A 16,483-nucleotide genomic window follows, 5' to 3' on the forward strand; every position below is an offset into this window, starting at 1 on the left:
AAAGCATGCCCACTTGCAAATTAACACTCTTGCTGGTATAACAAATTCATATCCATCAAACATGCACCAGTGAATTGTAATCAATTGTTTTGAGGAAAACAAGGCAGGAAAGTGGAAAAATTTTAATTCTGTTTTTAATCTGACATATTATATTAACAAGGCAGGAAAGTGGAAAAATTTTAATTCTGTTTTTAATCTGACATATTATATTATAATATCAGACAACACCCACAGAACCAAGGCTTGTGATCAAAGAAAAAAAAAATCTCAACTGTACAACAATCAAGACTGTGATCATCCAAAAAACAAAAGAAACCAAAACTTCACGTTACATTTCCAAGCAATGGAGACAGTTTTTTTACAGAAAAACTTTACCAATTAAAAAAAAAAATTAATGACAGACGCCTAAAGTTACTGCAGAAATAAATATTAAATTTAAATATTTATTAGAATATAATCCTAATAGATATTTAAATTTTTCTATTTTTGGGAATGTAGCTAATTGTTTAAAAAAGTCATAGATTCAGTTATTCTGAGTATTTTTTTGAATCCAACTCTGTTCAGCCCCTATGATCATAAATATGTTTTGACATGGAATAAAAATTTTACCAAATTGTCTCTGCAGGGTTCCAGATTAAGAGCACATCATCAATAATTTAATTGCCCACAGCTTAGGTGTTTATTTGTATTTGGAAATGGTGGTTTTTGAGATTCACCATAAACACCTTTGTGAGCAAGGATGAAAGTAGGGGTTCCTTATGCTGAGGCCCTTGATTTGGAGAAAAAAAATCTCTCCCTGAACCTGGAAGGAGTCCTGTCCAGACATGTGGCCAATCAGACCCAAGATGTCATCTTTGGAAAGGGGTATATAAAGGCTTGTGTGCGGGCATCACAAGACAGGAGCCAGGATTTAACAGTCAAGAAGAGTATTAGTAAACATAGACATAATAATGATGATTGCCACTGTCATCAGGGGAAAGGAAGTGTGTGTACTATTATCTATCTAGAGGTCATGGGAGTTCTTAAAGAGAGAAATAGGATTGGAGCAAACGGCAATAGAGAGAATGGGAACGAGCCATTCGTAATTGACCTACCCAGAGTGGTATATTCCACCAGCAAGAATGTGAATGGGGAAGTCAACTTTATGGTCTTTTAAACTGTCGATTGTAATGGATAGGCTTGAATTGTTAGGCTTAATTCTCAAAGTGACCCTCAAAAATAATGTTCCCTCATTAACCATTAATCGATGATTAAAAATCTGTAAATTTTTCTATTTTCTTAAATACAGTCAAACTTTTATTGCAATAGTTTCTCTAAAGCAATTTTTTTTGAAGATTTTCATACAGAAAATGCACATGAGAATCTGTCTCAATGATCTGCCACTGTCTTTACAACTATTTTGGTTCTTTAATGACTAGCATGGTACCATAACCGACATGGTATTTCTTTATAGTGTCAGATTTTTCTTCACCTCCCACAAGTTCACTAAACATCTACAATCTTACCCTAGTTTTTTTTTGAAAGATTTATCATTTTTTGCATAGTAAAGACGAGAAAACAAAATCCGATATTCTCTCAAGAGAAAATTGGTTTTCATTTTCCTCCTACACCGTCTCAAGCAAGATATACAGTTTAGTTTCAAATTTTCCATGCTAAATTTGATATAAATTTTGAAATAAACTTGGAAATTGAAGTAAATAATACTATATAATATGCTTATTTTTTAATAATATTTAAATAATTTTTATTATTAAAAATTCTCTTTTATTAATTCTCTTTTAATTCTCTTTTATTACTAAAAATTCTCTAAAGAAGAATTTTTAATAATTCTTTTTATTCTTATAATAATGAGAAGGAATATGTGCATGCACATGTTTGAAATTTCAAGCACTTAATGCAAACTGAAAAACTAAGAGATTGGTTTTCCTATTTTGTCTAATTTTTTTTTTTTTCAATTTTTAGCAAATTAATTTTTTTGTTTGTAAATAAAAGGCAAAACACTGCATGTTTTAACATCTTTAATTTCTTTATTAAAACTAAAGTACAAGCACTGCAATTCTTTAAGAAAATATGATATATTGGAACTGTTTAGCATAATTCAAAAAGCCCCAACACATTTTCTAGAAATTAAAAAGAAATTTGGGCATCTATCAGGCAATAAGCCACCATTTTTGATAAACTTTGGGGGTGCCATTACTGCCAGGTTAAAGGTTGGTTATTCAGTTTATCTGCCCAGAATAGAATTCCAAGTACCTAAGTTCTATTTCAAAACAAAACTTTGGTACTGGTGTCCTGTGGGAGGCCAGAGATAGGTAAATATACTTCCATCAAGAAGGGTCAGAAACATTCTCCTCCTCAATAATTATCCTCCGGAGTTCGCTAATTGCATCATGTTTCCAACAGTTTAGATAGCTTCAGGTCAGAATGACTATGAAAAGATATATTTTACAGGCACAACTTTCAGCAGATACTGAGAGCTAAAACCAGTGGGCAGCTTACACTTCTGGCAAGCTGTCCCCTGGTGTTAGATGCTACACTGGGTGTCCACATAACCTAATGCACTGGAGCAACCTGTAGCCTGACTTGGGGAGCAACACATTTCACATTGTGAGATGCCATATCTTTAACCAGCAGTGGTGCAGTCCACCTGATAAGTGCCTCCAAAAATAATGCTCGCATGTTATCCCTTAATACTTTTTGTTACATTGTTAACCCCAATATTTTTTAAACAACTTTTAATGGGTTTGACCTGCTAATAATTGTGTGAATCTGTCAGTAACCCACCACCTTGTTTGCAACTGTCTATTTAAAAAAAAATAAAAAAGAGGGGGGAGAACTATCTGTATAAAGAGTACTAAAGTATAAAAGATCACTGTAAGAAATTTTAAAGTGAAAACCTAAAATGTCATTGCGATGTAGGTTTACGGTTATATTTTGTATTGGAATTTTACTGAACTTGAATAGAAATCATGACACAGACAAGAGCAGCAAAGCAAAAGGCTCAAACTAGTGGGAGTGCTGTAGCTCAGGGGAGAACTGAGAAGGGCAGTTGTCCTCTGAATCAAAGTCTATTGAAATGCATTGCTCGTTTGATGTTTGTGGAGCAATCAGGAATGGGACATGATATTGCCAAGGAGAATGTCTTTGTGTATGTGCGATGTAAGGAAATCAGGTGCCATTTGGGATCGTTATGGGCTTATATGAGAGCTTGAAGGACAGTGTGGATGCCCTTGAAGGATTTAAATTGAGGGGCCCATCAAGCTCTCAGCCCATATCAATGCCAGAGCTTGCACTTGAACATCACGCAACACAGCGGCAAACCCCAAGGCAGATTGCGCTGGTCCCAAAAAAACTAAAGGGTTTTCCAATAGTAACGCTCGATGTTTGGCAACAGCGCATGACGAACCACAGTCACACAGGTGGTATCTTTGGTAGCCGTATTCAGTTAGTCTCTGCATTTTATTATGGAGCGTTACACGACTGAGCAACGAGTCGAAATTGTAAAAAATTATTATCAAAAACCAATGTTCTATTCGTCAAACGTTTCGTGCACTCCGTGCAGTTTATCGTGTCGACGAACGTCCTTCAGAATCCACAATTCGCCGTTTAATAAACAAATTCGAAGCAACTGGGTCTGTGGCAAATCTGAAAGTGCCTGTACGTCAGCGAAATGCAAGATCCGTTGAAAATATTGCTGCAGTCCGGGAAAGTGTGCGTGAGAATCCGCAACAGTCCATTCCGCGTCGGGCTCAAGAACTTGGCCTGTCTTCGACGACAACTTGGCGAATCCTGCATAACGCCACTGGATTTTTTTCTCTGGGGCTTTCTAAAATCCAAAGTCTATGCTAACAAACCACGGACGGTTGCCGCCTTAAAGGCCAACATTAGGCGCGTTATTGCTGAAATTGAGCCACTTTTATGCGATAACGTCATCACCAATTGGGTATCCAGGATTAACCAAACCAGACAAAGCCGCGGCAGACATTTATCTGATATAATTTTTAAAACATAATGTTAACACATATACTTCATAATAAAAATAAAAATACATCACTGTCACTCTCACAATTTGTTTTATTGCATTACAAAAATCGAGCGTTACTATTGGAAAGCCCTTTAGTTTTGTAGGTGACTCTATTGTCAGGGAAACGGGGAACATATTGTGCAAAAAGGATAGACGGAACAGGACCAGGGTTTGTCTGCCAGAGGCAAAGGTTGATGATGTTGTAGAAGTAGTAGTAGTAGTGGCATGTGATGCAAGAAAGCAAGCATATGAGCTTATGCAGCATCAGCCAAAAAAAAAAAAAAAAAAAATTACAAAACAATCCACTCTAAATATTTGTCCATTACTTCTTAAATTTATTTAACCTATCAACTTCCACAACGACAGATGGAAGTTTGTTCCAGCAATTAACCATCCGCTGACTAAAGGCAAATTTCTGCACATCTATTCTACATCTGTCCTTCCTAAATTTCAATTTATGCCCCCTTAGGTTCGTAATCTGAACAAGTGGAAGAATCCCATCAGAATTCAGCGGGCTCAACCCATTCAAGGCCTTATACACCTCAATCAGATCACCTTACAGGTGCCTAGTCTCCAGCTGCTCCAATTTGCAGAACTTAAGCCTCTCCTGGTAAGAGGATCCCTTCATTCCCCTCACCAATCTTGTTGCCCTTCTCTGTACAAGCTCAAGTAAATCTACATCCATCCTAAAATGAGGCCTCCAGACCTGTACAGAGTACAGGTCTGGAGGCCTCATTGCCTCATTGCCTTATTCAGCGCCCTTAGAGGGCGCTGAATCTCTTTAAAAGTTACAGCTATCAGTTACAGGCTCCGCAAAAACGATATGTGTTTACCTTTTATTTACATGATTGTTATTTTATATTGTACTTAATACGTAGTCATATAGTTATAGTTACGCTGGTTATTTTTTATTTTTAATTTAGATAAAGAGTTTTTGTGGATTTTACTTACGATAGGTAAAACCGTTATTTCGTTCCATTTTTGTAGCCATTGTTTTTGGATATAGTGGTAGGGAATTCAAATTTTTTAATTGAGGTAGCTAGGTAGCTCTAACGCATAATTATATAGTAATACGCTTCACTGTTTCTATTTAATAGTTTCTATTCAAATACTACTGACATTTAATTTATTGATTTTATTAATTTAAACTACCATGCCCCAAACTAGAGCAGCAAAGCAACGGGCACAAAGTGGCAGGAGTGCTGTGACTCGGGGGAGAACTGAGGGGGGCAATTCTCCAACGCATCACAGCCTAAAGAAATGTGCAACTTGTGAAATGTTTGCCGAACTCTCTGGAACGGAACATGATATTGCCATGGGGGATGTCTTTGTGTGTGCGCGATGCAAGGAGTGTAAGGAACTCAGGCGACAACTCAGCGTTGTTATGGGCCTATATGAGAGTTTGAGAGACAGGGTGGATGCCCTCGAAAGATCTAAATTGAGGGGCCCATCAGGCTCTCAGCTGCCCACATCAACGCCAGAGCTTGCACTTGGTCATCACGCAACACAGCGGCAACCCCTAAGGCAGAATGCGCTGGTCCCACAGGAACTAGTTGTTGTTGGTGACTCTATTGTCAGGGAAACGGGGAACATCATTTGTAAAAAGGATAGGTGGAACAGGACCAGGGTATGTCTGCCAGGAGCAAAGGTTGATGACGTTGTAGAGCGGATATCATCTTTCAAGGGCACAAAAGGTGATATAGTTGTACACGTTGGCACTAATGATATTAAGAGTAGGAGACCGGCGGAATTACTCAACAAGTACAGGTCACTGTTGAAAAAAAGCCGTGAAATAGGGTTGAATTTGAAAGTGTCTGCAATTCTGCCCAGACACGATAGGAGGGAGTACATGATGAGAGCCTTGTCGATCAATTCGGCCCTGGAAAGATTGTGCAAGGCTCAAGGGGTAGAATTTTTTTTCAGCCTGGACTGTACTTGTTAACAGGAGAGATTGCTTCTACAGGGATGGGATACACTTAAATAGAAAGGGTGCAAGAATATTTGCTGATACTATCGAGGCAGTGTTAGGTGGGTCGTAAAACTGCTAGTGTGGGGGGATACAAAGACTAATAGTTTAACAGTAACCGCAGGCAGAGGTGAAGGTGATTCTTGCACAACTTCTATTAGAATAAAAAGCGACCTGGAGCGAGTGGTGTTGGGGGTTTCAGGGACGGATGGCAGTCATCATGGAATAGTTGGGTATATGGGATGTGTTAGGGTAAAAAGGAATAGGCATAGGAGCATGTATGCTTGCATGTATACCAATGCTAGAAGTATAGTAAATAAATTTGATGAATTTGAAGTGTTGGTCAAGACATCAAAGGCAGATATTGTTGGGATAGCAGAGACGTGGTGTCACAAAGATATAAGGAATGCAGAACTGGAATTTGGGGAGTACAATGTGTACAGAAAGGATAGACAGGACAGAAAGGGATGGGGTGTTATGCTGTTAATTAAGAAAAACATAAAATCAAAGGAAGTGCACCCAGTTAATATAGATGAACAGTGCTCTGTTGAGTCAGTTTGGTGCGAGATAAGCACTGCGAAAGGAAAAATAAGGGTAGGAGTGTGTTATAGGCCTAATGACTTGAATGAGTACAATGAACAATTGTACAGAGAAATAGAGTGGGCCAGTAAATCTGAATGTCTTATAATGGGGGATTTTAACTTCCCAGATATTGACTGGAACTTGTGGGTTGGTCACTCACACACCAGTCAGACTTTTGTGGATTTATTGGACGATTGTTTTCTGCAGCAGCATGTTCGAGAGGCAACCAGAGAAAGTAACACTCTTGATCTGGTTATCAGCAGTGATCATTCGTGTATTAAGAATTTGCAGATAAAGGAACCACTAGGTGGCAGTGATCACAGTGTGCTGAAGTGGGATTTACTCAAAGAGGTAACTACCGTCAGGGGTAAAGGAAAGGGTTTTTGCTTCCGTAAAGGGGAGTACAGTGGTCTCAGACAGTTTTTAAATTCTGTACAGTGGGATCAACTGACGATGTTACCAACAGTAAATTCTAAGTGGGAAGCATTCAAGGAATTAATCGTGGAAGCTACTAGACTTTATATACCGATTAAGAAATATCGTTCAAGGTTTAGGCCTAAATGGCTATCAAATGAACTAATGAGACTCGTGACAGAGAAGAAAAATGCATGGGATGCATATAAATTATCAGGTGACGCAGAAGCCTGTGGCAGATATAAGCTAGTCTGTAATCAGGTCACAAAGGAGGTTCGGCAGGCGAAGGCGGATTACGAGAAATCTTTGGCAAAGGATGCTAAGAAAAACAGCAAGGATTTCTTTACTTATATAAACTCTAAAAGGAAGGGGATGAATATGATTGGTCCACTTGACATCGATGGTTCGACTGTTGATGATCCTGCTCAGATAGCAAACAAACTGAATGAGTATTTTGCATCTACATTCACACGTGAGGAATTATTACAGTTTGAAAATGGAAGAAGGTTATCAAATTGTAGCAGTGTGCTTAATGATTTTGTAATAACTGAGAGCAAAGTGGAGGAGAAATTGTTTAAGTTAAACATAAGAAAGGCACCTGGGGTGGATGGGATCTATCCAGTTATTTTAAAGGAGGCGGCAAAGCAACTAAGCAAACCCTTAGCCATAATTATGAAAGCATCCTTGGACTCAGGGGAGGTTCCCACGGACTGGAGATGTGCAAATGTGTCCCCAATTCACAAAGGTGGATCGAAGGGTGACACGAGTAATTACAGACCAGTTAGTTTAACTTCTGTTCCGGGTAAAATAATGGAGTCACTGGTTAAAGATGCATTGCAGGATCATCTAGACAAGACTGCAGCAATAATTCAAACACAGCATGGGTTTGTTAAGGGAAAGTCTTGTCTGACAAATTTGATTGGTTATTATGATGTGGTCACAAAGGAACTGGATGCAAAAAATAATTTTGATATCATATACTTGGATTTCAGGAAAGCTTTTGACACTGTTGCGCATGGAAGACTACTGTACAAATTGGAGCAGAATGGTATTAAGGGTAAGTTGCTACAATGGATAAAAGGATGGTTAAGTGGGAGAAGACAGAGGGTGGTAATCAATGGGTGCTGCTCTTCGTGGACTAATGTTATTAGTGGAGTCCCACAGGGTTCGGTGTTGGGTCCATTGTTGTTTTGTGTATTTATCAATGATATTGATGAAGGTATATCAGGCTTAATGTCGAAGTTTGCAGATGACACAAAGGTTGGCAGGGTTGTTAATGACAGTAATGGCAGTGTGCTACTGCAACAGGATCTAGATAATTTGGGCAGATGGGCTAAGAAGTGGCAACTGAAGTTCAACCTTGACAAATGCAAAGTACTGCATATGGGTAGAAGTAACCCCAGAGAAACGTACCAACTGTGTGGTACTACACTTAAGGTGGTAGAAAATGAAAAAGACCTGGGAGTAATTGTGCAGTCAGATATGAAGTTTTCTGAGCAATGCAGACAGGCTGCTAGGGCAGGTCATGGGGTTTTGTCAATGATATATAGGAATTTTGCTAGCAGGGAAAAGGAGGTGATTGTCCCTCTGTATAAGGCAATGGTCAGGCCACGCCTTGAGTACTGCGTACAGGTCTGGAGGCCTCATTTTAGGAAGGATGTAGATTTGCTTGAGCGTGTACAGAGAAGAGCAACACGATTGGTGAGGGGAATGAAGGGATTCTCTTACCAAGAGAGGCTTAAGTTCTGCAAATTGCAGTGGCTGGAGACTAGGCACCTGCGCGGTGATCTGATTGAGGTCTATAAGGCCTTGAATGGGTTGAGCACGCTGAATTCTGATGGGATCCTTCCACTTGTTCAGATTACGAACCTACGGGGACATAAGTTCAAATTAAGAAAGGACAGATGTAGAATAGATGTGCGGAAATTTGCCTTTAGCCAGCGGGTGGTTAATTGCTGGAACAAACTTCCATCTGTCGTTGTGGAAGTTGATAGGTTAAATAAATTTAAGGAGGAACTGGACAGGCATTTGGAGGGAATGGTGTGATTTTTTTTTTTTTTTTTTGGCTGATGCTGCATAAGCTCCTACACTTGCTTTCTTGCATCATGTGCCACCACTACTACTACTTATACAGAGGGACAATCATCTACTTTTCCCTGCTAACAAAATTCCTGTCTATCATTGACAACACCCCATGACCTGCCCTGGCACCCTGTCTGGATTGCTCAGAAAACTTCATATCTTACTGCACAATTACTCACGTCTTTTTCATTTTCTACCTCCTCAAGTGTAGTACCACACAGCTGGTACATTTCTCTGGGATTACTTCTACCCATATGCAGTACTTTGCATTTTTCAATGTTAAACTTAAGTTGACACTTCTCAGCTCATCCGCCCAAATTTTCTAGATCCTGTTGCAGTAACACACTGACTTTATTGTCATTAACAACCCTGCCAACCTTTGTATCATCTGCAAACTTCGACACTAAGCCAGACATACCTTCATCAATATCGTTCATAAATATACAAAACAAAAAGAGGACCCAACACCGAACCCTGTGGGACTCCACTAATAACATTAGTCAGCAAAGAGCAGCACACATTAATTACCATCCTCTGTCTTCTCCCACTCAACCATCCTTTTATCCATTGTAGCAAGTTACCCTTAATACCCATTCTGCTCCAATTTGTACAGTAGTCTTCCATGCGCAACAGCATCAAAAGCTTTCCTAAAATTCAAGTAAATCCAAAATTATTTTTTGCATCCAGTTCCTTTGTAACCAATTTTATTTTTTGCATTCAGTTCTTTTTGTAACCATCATAATAACCAATCAAATTTGTTAGACAAGACTTTCCCTTAACAAAAACATGCTGTGTCTGAATTATTGCTGCAGTCTTGTCTAGATAATCCTGCAATGCATCTTTAACTCCACTGACTCCATTATTTAAAACCAGTGACTCAATTATTTTATCTGGAACGGAAGTTAAACTAACCGGTCTGTAATTACTCGTGTCACCCTTCGATCCCCCTTTGCAAATTGGGAACACATTTGCACATCTCCAGTCCGTGGGGACCTCCCCTGAGTCCAAGGATGCTCTCATAATTATGACCAAGGGTATGCTTACTTCCCTTGCCGCCTCTAATATAACTGGATAGATCCCATCCACCCCAGGTGCCTTTCTTAATTTTAACTTCAACAATTTCTCCACCACTTTGTTCTCAGTTATTACAAAATCATTAAGCACCCTGTTACAATTTGATAACCTTGGGCATTTTCAAACCTTAATAACTCCTCATCAGTGGCGGATTTAGGCATGGTCTGTATGGGTTGCAGCCCAGGGCCCCGTTCAATCAAAGGGCCCCTTCGCAGTCAAAAAAAATAAAAACAATTTAAATTAAAAATTTAAGAAAAAATAAATTATACAAAATTTTTTCATACCTAGATAAAGTTTAAATTGTTGGTTTGCAACACTATTGGATTTGAATAAAATATCAAATATCAATGTTTTAAATGACAGTAAATATGGCTCTATCGGTAGTCGGTAAAATCAAAATAAACTTTGTCATTTGTCAATTATGCAAATAATGTGGCAACGTCGGAATGGGGGGGAGTGCAAGTCTAGCTCCTCTAAAGCATAACTCTCACTGTTTGACATTTGAGGTTATGTATAGTACAGTATAGTTGAATATTAAATAGTCATTCGTTTGGTGAAATGTACTGTTCACGTGCTTCATTTCTTCACTGGTAAGTATCGGCAAAGTTTACTAAATACTAAATAAATATAAGTTAAATCACTCTCCGGAAATCTTTTGTCAGCAAATAAATTCAATCGTTTTTTGCATTTCTTCGAAATGAGCCATAATAAAAATAACTGGACACCGTTTATTTGAAGTAAGTGGTAGGCACTAGTAAGAGGCATAAGCTATAAGCTTGCCTACTTGACAATGACAATGTAAGATGTAAAATATTACAAATTTAAAATAAAAATAATTGTTTTGCTAGAAGTAATGTTAAAGTTTGAAGAACAGTAGATTTAGTGATGGGATAGTTTAAGCGTGAGAATTGAGAATAGTAGCAAAGGGGTAAACAAGTAATTCAAATACAGTAGATTTCGGTTATTTGGGCCACTGGTTAATCAGGGCAGCCGTTTATTTCGGGTAAATCTTAAAAAACAGAAACCAATCGAGAAAGTAGCCAGGGTTCACTTCGCTTAATTGGGACAACATGCCGTATAATCGGGGCAGGAGACCGCAGCACTGGAGATTACCCTACGATTGTCTCTGACGGTACCACGTGGTTCGGTTGAAATTCTGGCAGTCACAATCATAAAACAACAAGCAGTCACCTGTTTATTGAGCTTTTCTGTTAGTGAAATCTATCATAAATGGACAGTAAACTCGATCTTACTGAATTTGTGATAATACCGACAGCTGGAATTCTGTAGGTTATTATGGCGAAATATGTTTACACTTCCATGAAATCTTCAATCATATAAAAAAATTAATTTTGAGTTCTTCTCTTCATTCCTATTTTTAAAGCTCTGTAACTCGCTACTCAGTTCTCACTTGCGCGTATTGTGTTACTTGTAATTTGTGTGTGCCGTGTCCTTTGTTATTGATTGCTTATCTTTTTACTGTTTTAAATTTGAACTCCCAAACGCAAATGTCGGTGAAAAGAAATGTCAACTAGTTTGTATGTACTTATTACAGTATGTATTAATTATTCCTATTATCACATATATTCTTCCGATTTTCACGTATCATTTAATTTTTTAATTGGTAAGGTAATAAAGAGTAAATTTCTGCTTAATATATCTTTGCTCTTATAGCCTGTGGATAATATTCCTCCTATTTTCGCTAATTAGAATCTCTGTTTAATAGAATTAAAATTCAATTCACAAATGTGATCACAATGACCGGCGCTTACTGCACATCATATAGTGAACGGTACTTTACTATGCTACCTATCAAATCACGTTACGATGACTCCATCATAGCGTGATTTGATTGTACAGTGAACCAATTTTAAAGAGGGGGGGTGGGGGGTACATTGTATTTTTAACTATTTACGTGAAACTTCGGCGCAGCCGCTTAATCGGGCCAAAATGCACTAGTCCCGATGTGTCCCAAATAACCGGAATGGACTGTAATATGAGAGAGCAAACAACGACAGCGGGACTATGTAAAGGGGTGCCATGTGAGAAAGGACGTGAAGGGGTTGCTTAAGGAAGAACAATAAAACGTGAAGTGGGATTATGCGAGGGCCTCCTTTGATCTATGACACCATTGGAGCCAAAACAGGAAATGAGTGGACTTCCAGTGTTCGCGTCAAATTAAAAAAGGCGTCAGGCTGACTGATTTTTGGGTGTTCGGATACATTTAGAGAGAAAGGTGTGAAATGAAAATGAGTGTTTTTGGAGGTTGCCGGTGGACATGAAAGGGTCATACTGCGTGTGAGAAAAAAATAAGAAAGTTCGAGAAAAGGGTTGGTTTGCGTGCTAGGGAGACAGCTTGGGAGAGTTGTGTTGGCAAATGGAAAGGAACGTAAATTTAAACAGAGGGGAAGGATTAGTTGGGGGAGGCGTGCCAAACTGTGAGGGGAAGAGTGAAGTTCGGGGAAAGAAATATTGAGAGAAAGGAGCATTCCGTGTCTTACTACTACTGTGTGGTGTGGTCAAAGGGGAGAAAGAAGGTCATGAGTGCAAGTTGAAGTGGAGGTAGGCGAGTTTGGTAATGTAGGCCTTTGTAAAGAGAATGAGCCAGGTATGTACACCTGTGAATATATCGTCTACACAAGAAGGTGCATCATGTCAAGAGTGCCCCAGAAATGAAAGTAAGCCTGTCAGCCTCGAAAGAAAACCGAAGTGTCCCCAGCAGTCTCGAAGGAAAACCGGAGAGCCCACGAAACTGAAGTAAGCCTGTCAGCTGCGTGGGAAACCTGAACACGAGGACATTGGAAGTAGCGGCAATGTAGGAAAGTAAGTCTGTTCCTTGTTTCTTTATTGAATCCTGAACTCAAAGACTCATAACCTAGCTCTGTAAGCCATTGAGTGATAGTCCTTGTAAAAGAAAGGAACATTCGTGCTGTTAATGATTATGAATAAATGTAAGGGTGGTTCAGGAGTAGTAAAATCAAAGTAATAATGTAAAGGAATTAGCAAAGAAATTTTATTTATAAGGGTAGTACTGTAAGGATAGGTTAGCCTATGTCATTAAATTAGGCCAAGTGCCAAACAAGGTAACATATCAGATAAGGTGTTAAGAGAAATAAATTTTATTAATAGATAAACCTCGTGAGTAAAGAGGGATGACTAAGGTGATAACTAGGGTGGCTAAGATATTAATTAAGGCAGAATGGGTGACCTATAAGGAATGTTATTGAGTTAAGAGGGTATCGGACATAATACGTTTTATGTGTGAGAGGCTAAAACAAAGATTCTAAAGCAGTAATAAGAGCTGAAGTAAATATTATTGATGTAAGAGAAAGAAAGAAAAAAAATGGTAAGGTAAGAGAATGATTGAGTAATCATTGTGGAGTCAATTTTATGTAAAATACAACTGATACAAACTGATGTTAATAATTCTCATATTGAGAATAACTGAGGAGAGAGAGAGAGACAGACAGTGTAGTGTATCGTAGCATGGTTTACATATGTATATGAAATTAGAAAGCTTGTATGTAATTATTTGTTTCTTTTATGTAAATGTTGTATGCTCATTAACAGTTTGTTAAATTTTGTAAACAAAATGTGTGGCTTTAATGTTCTGCTAACAATTGCTTTACACACCCTAGAAATTGGAATTTTTTGAAAATTGTAGTCAGATTTGCGTACGTGGGGGTGATCAAGGTCAATAGGGTGTTCGGCAAATTACAAATTTTTAGATAGTTAATAAGAAAATTTTTAAGTAAATAATAAAAATTATATAATAAAAAATACCCCCCCCCCCACAACAACTAACCTAATATGGTGGTGGATTGTTTTTTTTAGGTTTTTTTAATTTCTTTTCAGATTAAATAAATATCTAAAAAAATGTCTGGTAGAAAATATAAACGCGGAGCTGAAAAATGAAAAATACAATTAAATAGAGAAAAAGAAAGAAGTAAATGTGCCAAAATTTCAAATTTTTTTGTATTGGAAAATAAAAATGAGAATCTAAACGATATAGGTGCAGTATTAAGCGAAAGAAAAAATAACTTAACCGAAGAGACACAGAAAAAACAACAAAATGTATATAACAATAACGAAGAATTGCTAGAACTAGAATCACAACCGAGAGCCTCTAAAAACAATGTTGACGGACATTCAGTACCAGACAAAAATATACAAGACCTAGACGATGACCAGTTCTCTGAAGTCTCTGTTGCTGTTTTGCAAGAAGATAGTGATGAAGAGGCTTTAGAAAATGCAGAGTTGCCTGCTAAATAAGTTAAAGTAGGTTTGTGGCCTACATAGTTAAATGATAATTTTATTAATCACTGTCTCTCACGTGAAATGACTTATATCCAAAATAAAGATCCAAATAATATATATCCAGTTTCAATAAGGAATTACAAAGAACAAAACAGATCATTTTCAAATAAGTACTTTACGAAAAAAATAAAAAATGCTCAATTACTGAAAAGATCTTGGTTTTGCTATTCTACCAGAATGAGAAGTGGTATTTGTCTAGTCTGCAAACTTTTCTCTAAAGTCCCTTCTCAATACAAAACAGGATTCTTTGGCTGGAAACATATAGTACCTTGTTTAGAAAGTCACGAAAATTCTAATGAACATAAGAAATCATTGTTAGTATGGTTAACACGTAAAGAAAATAAGTCTGTTATTGACAAGCAGTTGCAGGAGCAACTAAGAAAAGATACGGAATATTACCACAATGTCCTAAAACGTGTTATTGCAGTGGTGAAATATTTAAGTGTAAGCAGCTTAGCATTCAGAGGTCACGAGGAAATATTTGGCTCTCCGCACAATGGTAATTTTATGGGGGCTCTGGAATTGCTAGCAGAGTTCGATCCATTCATGCACGAACATATCCAACAACGAGAACTGCAACCAAAGCCTTTCACTTCATACTTATCAAAAACAGTTTATGAACAAATAATAGAGATTATGGGGAAAACAAGTAATAAAAAGAATTATAGCTGAAATAAATAGTGACGATGCAAAGTACTATTCAATTGTGATGGACTCGACACCAGATTTGTCCCACAATGACCAACTAGCTATTATAGTACGATATTGTTTTGAGGGAAAAATGTATGAAAGATGTTTATCTTTCATCAAAATTAGTCACAGTGGCTTATCTTTATTCAATTCCTTACAAGAATTTCTAGAAAAAAATGGACTGCCACTGGATAATTGTAGAGGACAGTCTTTTGACAACGTTACAAACATGTCCGGCTGATACATACAGTGGCTTGCAAGCACATCTCAAGCAAAAAAATAAATGCGCTGATTATGTGCTGTGTGCTGCGCATTCCCTAAATCTAGTTGGTGGGGAAGCGGTAAAAGTTGCGATTCAAATTGTGAACTTTTTTGGAGTAGTGCAACAAATATGTTTTTTTTTCTGCAACTACCCGTAGGTGGGAGCTTCTAAATCGTGAAACAAAACTAAAATTTTTGATAAAAAGTTTAAGCCCGACTAGATGGTCTTGTCACTATGATGCTGTTAGAGGTTTCAAAAATAGTTACGGCGATATCATGAACATATTAAAAACGTTTAGTGGCAATATGGATGAGAAACTTGATTTTCGAAGAGAGGCACGGAATTTATATAATAATTTGGCGAAACTTGAAATCACATTTTTTTTAACTGTTTTTTTGGGAAGAAATTTTAGAGAGATTCAATTTAGTTAACAAAAAAGTGCAGACCCCAGGCTTAGACATAATGTCAAGGTGAGAAATTATTTATGTCATTAGAAGCGTTCATGAGCAACATACCAGAACAATCAGATCAGAAAGTAAATGAATACGGGAGACAGGCAAAAAATTAAGTACTAATGTGGAAAAAGAATACAGTGATTTAAAAAAAGAGATGTATTACTTCAAAATTTTCGGATAAATCTACAGAGAAAGTTTCGCTAAATGGAGCAGTAAAATTTAAACAGGATACGCTAAACGTTGCATTAGATAAGTTGATTATGGATTTATACAGAAGAGGCAATGTCTATGGGGAATTTAGTAAAAGATTCAAATTTTTAATGGATTTGCAATACATTAATATCGAAAATATTGACTTGGAAAGTGCATGTAATGTTGTTGATTATTATTCGGATGACACAGACGACCATTTAGTCAATGAATGCATTCAGTTAAAATCCTACTTACAGACTAAGCCAGACTCATGCGGTGATATATTCAAGCTAATTTATGAAAAGAAACTTGCCAATGTTTTTCCGAATTGCTATACAATCTGAAAAATTTTTTTGGTGTTGCCAATCACCAGCTGTGAGGCGGAGTGTCTTGTAGAGAACACAAATATAGGACAACAGTGACGA

The 16,483-nt window shown here is 37.5% G+C and overlaps 1 protein-coding gene across 1 annotated transcript in view; it reads right to left on the minus strand.

Moving 5' to 3' along the window:
• Window positions 1–16,483, minus strand: part of LOC150089109 (spliceosome-associated protein CWC27 homolog) — a 334,415-nt gene that overhangs the window by 110,254 nt on the left and 207,678 nt on the right. The window lies entirely within an intron of this gene.

The sequence above is a fragment of the Mastigoproctus giganteus genome, chromosome 2 (genome assembly GCF_048544385.1).
Source record: "Mastigoproctus giganteus isolate SK-2022 chromosome 2, ASM4854438v1, whole genome shotgun sequence".
NCBI classification, from domain to species: Eukaryota; Metazoa; Arthropoda; class Arachnida; order Uropygi; family Thelyphonidae; genus Mastigoproctus; species Mastigoproctus giganteus.